The following is a 6,000-nucleotide window of genomic DNA, read 5'->3' as shown; positions in this document are numbered from 1 at the left end:
CGAAAAGGAAAGACGCCTAGAAGTCACGCATCGCCCGAGCGGATCAATATGCAGTTCTCCTAGGCGATCTTGTGTGACCCTCTACCTTGGCACTATACCCCACTGGCGATCGGGGAATACAACGGAACGACTGATCCAGATGATCATCTAGATAAGTTTGATAACGCGGCCACGCTGCACCAGTACACAGATGGGGTGAAGTGTCGAGTCTTTCTTACTACTCTCTCTGGCTCGGTGCAGCGTTGGTTTCGAAGACTGCCGGACGGATCCATATGTAGCTTCAAGGACTTCTGAGCTATGTTCCAGCACCATTTTGTCAATAGCCGACGCTATTAGAAGACGAACGTTAGCCTCTTTGCCCTAAAGCAGGGGCCCAAGGAAGCGCTCCGAGCCTACATCAGGCGTTTCAATCAAGTAGCCATGGATATCTCCTCGATCTCATCCGTGACGATGATGAACGCCTTCACTTAAGGGCTGGTTAAAGGAGAGTTCTTCCGATCGCTCATCCAGAAGCTGCCTAGGGCCTTCGACCACTTGCTCAGGAAGACCAATGAATACATGAATGTGGAAGAAGCCTAGGCAGCGAGGAAGAAGGAAACGCCGGCCGAAGAAGCGCCGGCGCCCGAGCGGCGTCCATCGAGCAGCCACCAACCGCCCAAAGGGCCAAGAGTGGAGGGAGCGCGGCCACACTAGGAGGCCATGACACATGTCGTGCAGCATGTGACCTGCAGTCGGCAGAAGACGACAAGAGGCAAGGTATGGACGCCAATGTTCTACTCCTTTCACTAGTCAGCAACACAAAACATGTGCAATTGCTATGATCTGACACCGATTGATAGCCGACCGGCGCCGAGAGGATACCGTCGCCGATCTCCAACTCCTGATCGACGACATAGACAACGATCTGCCGGGCGATGAGAAGATGAAAGAAGAGCGTTTGAGCAACACAATCGGCACTAGGGGAGGGATAACGCTGATCCTGCCCGAGTCCCGATTGAGCGAAATAGACTCTCCGCTCAGGAAGAAGAAAATAGAAGCAACGCCGCCCGAGGAGAAATAGGCATGATCACTGGTGGGCCGACCGACGGCGACTCTAATAGAGCCAGGAAATTGTACGCTTGGCGGCTGGAGATCCACGCCGTAGGATGCAGCAGGGAGAATATAGAAGGGCTCGAGATCAACTTCGGCCCCAGCGATTTAGAGGAAGTGGAGATCCCTCACGACGACGCGCTGATCATCCGGGCGATAATTGCAAATTACACTATTCACCAAACTTTAGTTGATACAGGGAGCTCGGTGAACATCATCTTCAAGAAGGCGTTCGATCAATTACAAATCGATTGAAATGAGTTGCTGCCCATGACGACCTCTCTTTATGGTTTCACGGGCAACGAGGTACTGTCATGCCCCGGGGGTATAGTTCCCGGTACCCCACTTGGTGACAATATAATATAAGAAACCCTAGGAACTATCAAAACAGAATAACCAAGAAATGTATCAAATTTATATATATGTCTTAGTTTTTCGTAGACTACAAGACTATACAGATCAATGACATCTGGAATAAAATTTCAGAATGTAAATACAACAAAACAAAAGTAAGACAAACTAGAAAATCAGCACGTCGAGATCTTTGAACAACTCTATGGAAGTCCAAAATCAACTACAATATCAAAAGCGTCCCTGTGCCTGAAAAACTAGAGAACAAGGAATGTAGAAAGTTAACCAAATGGCTAAGTGGATACTCAAGAAAGATGTGCATGAATTTAATCTTGTTTAAGAAATCAAAGAGGTATCATTTATTATTTCAACTTTTATTTCTTCTTTGAGTTCTCAGATAATATACATAAGTGTATAGTTATGATCATCTAACATTTATTTGTTAGAATTAAAATTCATCTTCATATATTATCATAAATTAAGATCAATTTTTAATCTTATTATTTAATCAATCGGTATACAAGTTATCATGGTAATATCGACATGTATATCCATAGTTTAAATCTGATAAATCAACTAAAAAGTGAATCACTGGAGTCAATATCATCAGAGTGTAATATTATATGGATAGGCTAAAAGCCTCCTCAGAGTATAAGACTGTCGCATACGTCATCTGATGTATGGGCTATCAGCCCTCACCGGTGGAAGACATACTAAATGACCGAGGGCTACATCACGCCACCACGCCTCGGGTGTACGGTCAGGTACTCTGGACTGCGGCCGCCGCGCTACCACAATAACATGTGGGTCGTCCAGTACTCTAATATAAAGCTCTGGTATAAAGCTAGACTCATAGTCTTCACTTTGTAATTCTTCATTACCATCTTTATTATTTCACTTTAAGGATTCCATTTTATCCATTTATCATAATTATTCTCTTTTAATAACAAATGGTCAATTAAGTTAACATTTTTATATCAAGTCTATAAATTTATCATTATATATTCACAGATAAAAAGCTACAAGTATTAACAGATAGAATATCAATAGCATGGAGCATGAAAGGTCAAGCAAGTCAAAAGACAAAGCAATAGAAGAGTAATTCAGGATATTTCTTTGATTTTAAAAGCAATCCTTCTCATATAAATCCCAGTATGAACCCACATGCGAACAAGAAATAATATCAATTATTTACCCTCCAATGATTTTAATATTTTAACCCATTTCGCTATTTATAATATCAGTTTAATCCCCATTTTGAAACAATGATACAACATATACATAATCCAATTTATATATTTATTCATGCACAAGGAAATATACAAGAGTAGATGTATCCACCTTATGTACAGCAAAAATCTTCGAGTGTCGGCAGGTCACCGTGCTCCACTCGAGCTCGTATCTACAAAATATAATAATTCAAATAATCAAAATGATAATAAAATCATGACAAAATCTGAACATGATTTACGACTCGAAGCCACTAGATCATTATTTTTGATCTCACTATCTCGTACCACTTCACATTCCTAAATGAAAACTCTTCTCTAACCTAGATAGTCCTCCTAACTACACATCAATTTAATACAAAGCAACCCAAAATATACCTTCTATGGGTACTGTGGTTGCTAGAAAAAGAGGGCAGCAACTAGGGTTTTGTTTTCTCTTGGTCGCTGGCCATTTTAGCAAGCTCCGGTGAACTCCGGCAAACTCTGGTGGTGCTGCGAAGGAAAGGACAGCAGCTAAGGCTGCTGGTTGGAGAAGACAAAAGGCAGCAAGATGCTGCTGTTGGTGGGAGAAAAGGAGAGAGCAACAGGGTTGTTGCTCTTGGCTGTTGGAGGAGAAGAAGGACAACAATGTTAGTTGCGGAAGGCTGAAAACAGAGAGGATGCTGGAATAGAAAGAGGAGAGGAAACCTTTTTCCTTTTCACTGTTGTCTCGGCGAGCTCCGGCGATGGCCACAGCTAGCGTCGGTAGCTGTTGTGCTTGGCTAGAAAAGAGAACGACAACTAGGGTTTTGTTTTCCCCTCTTTTTCCGGTGGTTTGGCGAGCTCTGGCAAACTCCGAGGAGCTCCGACAGTGTTGCCGAGAAGCAAGACAGCAAGGAGGGGAAGCTTGTTGCCCTTGGAGAAGTGAAAAGAAGAAGAAGAGAGGGGGGTTTGAGGCTTCGGTGGGGAAGAGAAGAAAAGAGGAAGGAAAAAGGAGGTATGGGGGAGCGTGTGTGCACATGGGTGGGTATGGCTGTATTAGTTTTTTTTTTTTTCATACTTAACAGGTACTGCTGCTCGGGCAGGCCCGACTAGCCATCTCACTCGGGGAAGAGCCATTGAAGAGAACCAGGATCACGAACTTCATCGTGGTGGACACACCTTCGACCTACAACGTCATCTTGGGCCGATCGACCCTCAACGAATTTCGGACGGTGGTGTCCACTTACTGCCAAAAGATCAGTTCCTAGTGGACGACCGGGTGGGCGAAGTCAAAGACCCTCAAAGAAGCCAAAAGATTAGCTTGCCGCTTGGCGATGCTACGTCGAGATGGTCAAGTCCGAAGCAAGAAGCGCTCGGAAGAATCCGTGCTTGGAGGTGAACGCAATCACTGAAGTGCCTCCCACATTGGTGTACGAAGAAAAGGAGGAGGTTCAGATCCACCCCAGCCGAACAGAAGCAACCACTTTTATAGCCGCCGACCTAGGGGCAGAGAAGAAGGTAGAGTTGGTCGCATGCCTTAGACAAAATCATGATGTGTTCGCCTGGTCGACACATGAACTTCCCTGTATCTCCCTCAGTGTGGCTCAGCATGAGCTTCATATCCGATCAGACGCTCGACCGGTGAAGCAAAGAAAGAGGGACTTCAGCGCGGAGCAAAATCTGATCATCCGGGCGGAGATAGAGAAGTTGTTAGAGGCCGACTATATTAGGGAAGTTCAATTCTCGAGCTGGCTAACTAATATTGTGTTAGTCTCCAAGCCGGGCAATAAATGGCGGGTCTGCATCGACTTCCGCGATTTGAACAAGGCGTGCCCGAAAGACTTCTATCCGTTGCCCAGGATAGACCAGATGGTGGACTCGATGGCAGGTTGCGAGTTGATCTGCATGCTCGATGCATACCAAGGGTATCACCAAGTGCCGCTCGCTCGAAAAGACTAGCAGAAGATCAACTTCATTATGGTTGACGAAACGTACTGCTACAACGTCATGCCGTTCGGACTCAAGAATGCCGGAGCCATTTACCAGAGTTTGATGAACAAGGTGTTCTAGCGACCATGGTAGAGGTCAAAGTCAAGGTGGTCAATGCTCAGATAGCATCGGCCGGTCGAGCGAGTATGCCCGACCGGGGGGAGAAGGTCCCGATCCGATCCCGTCTTCGACATGGGGAGGTGTCAAATGACCGACGCTCAATGGAGTATTGGACGCCAGACGGAGGTGATGATGTGCAGAAGCTGGGCCGAGCGGCTACCCCGCTCGAGCAGGCAGCAGGACTCGACACTGGCAGAGCGGAACTTCGGCCGAGCGGGCGTGACATAAACACAGAGGAGTTACGACAGAGCGGACGTGACACAAGCACAGAGGAGTTACGACCGAACGGACGTAACACAGACATAGTGGAGTTCCGGTCGAGCAGGCGGTATAGAGGAACAGCGAAGTTTCGGCCGAGTGGCCAACTCGCTCAACCTAGCAGCATACTTTGATATCCATTGACATCCCTTTAGGAGTTGGTGTCATTGACACCGGGCATGGACCACCAGAAGATCGTACGACGGAAGCTTCCACTGTTATCTCAGAAATATGCTCGGCTTGTTAAGGTACTGTGTCAGGACACTCTACTGACAAGTCTTTTCATGGAAAACTTTGGGAAGCGTCCTCGCCTTGTGGAGCGTGCACGCGCGCTACAGGAGCTCTATATAAAGGGGGTCCAAGCATCGGTGGAGGTACGCAATACGCGATAGACACTGTTCTTGCTACTGTTCATTCTTGTTTCCTCCGCCCTCTACTTCATCGCCGGTGATTGACTTGAGCGTTGGAGGGTCAACGTCGGGGATCCCTTCCTTGATTCGGCACCGACATAATTTGTGTTGTAGGTCCGAGCGGATTCTACAGACGGTCAGCGGGAGCGTCACATCCCTATCTTTCCATCTCATTAACTTTCGGACAGGATCACTTCTCTTTCTAGAAGATGGATTTAGTTATTTGTAATCAAGTTACTAGTGGAAGTCGGCAAATTCAATACCAATTGTTATCCTGGTCCTGCCACCATGAACTTCTGCTACACCCCATTAGATCTCCTTTCCCTTCTTCGTGCCTAATTCTTGAGGTCATAACTTGATCTCACCTCTATGATCATGAATGAGACGAAGAGAATGTCACTGTCAGAAGCCTTTTGGCTAGATTTGCTTCTTCAACATGTCTCCCTCACGTTTTTATGTTCTTAGACTTCAAAGTTATTGACTTCTACCTTTCTTGAATTTAGATTTGCTATCCATGACCATTTTGTTATCCTAGCTGTGCGACGCATCTCCTTCCTCTATATTCTATTTATATTTCCATCTTCTTGCTTGAT

At 46.0% G+C, this 6,000-nt stretch overlaps 1 long non-coding RNA gene across 1 annotated transcript; it reads right to left on the bottom strand.

The window, feature by feature from the left end:
- Positions 1-1,521: 1,521 nt before the first annotated feature.
- On the bottom strand, positions 1,522-5,202 carry LOC122034893. Its single transcript, XR_006126814.1, has 3 exons — positions 3,048-5,202; positions 2,782-2,842; positions 1,522-1,697 (listed from the first exon to the last, which is right to left on the bottom strand). It is a non-coding gene; the product is annotated as an uncharacterized LOC122034893 (long non-coding RNA).
- Between the last annotated feature and the right edge of the window lie 798 nt (positions 5,203-6,000).

Source organism: Zingiber officinale, chromosome 11B, assembly GCF_018446385.1.
Source record: "Zingiber officinale cultivar Zhangliang chromosome 11B, Zo_v1.1, whole genome shotgun sequence".
Lineage (NCBI taxonomy): Eukaryota > Viridiplantae > Streptophyta > Magnoliopsida > Zingiberales > Zingiberaceae > Zingiber > Zingiber officinale.
This window is presented reverse-complemented; position numbering and strand designations above follow the sequence as displayed.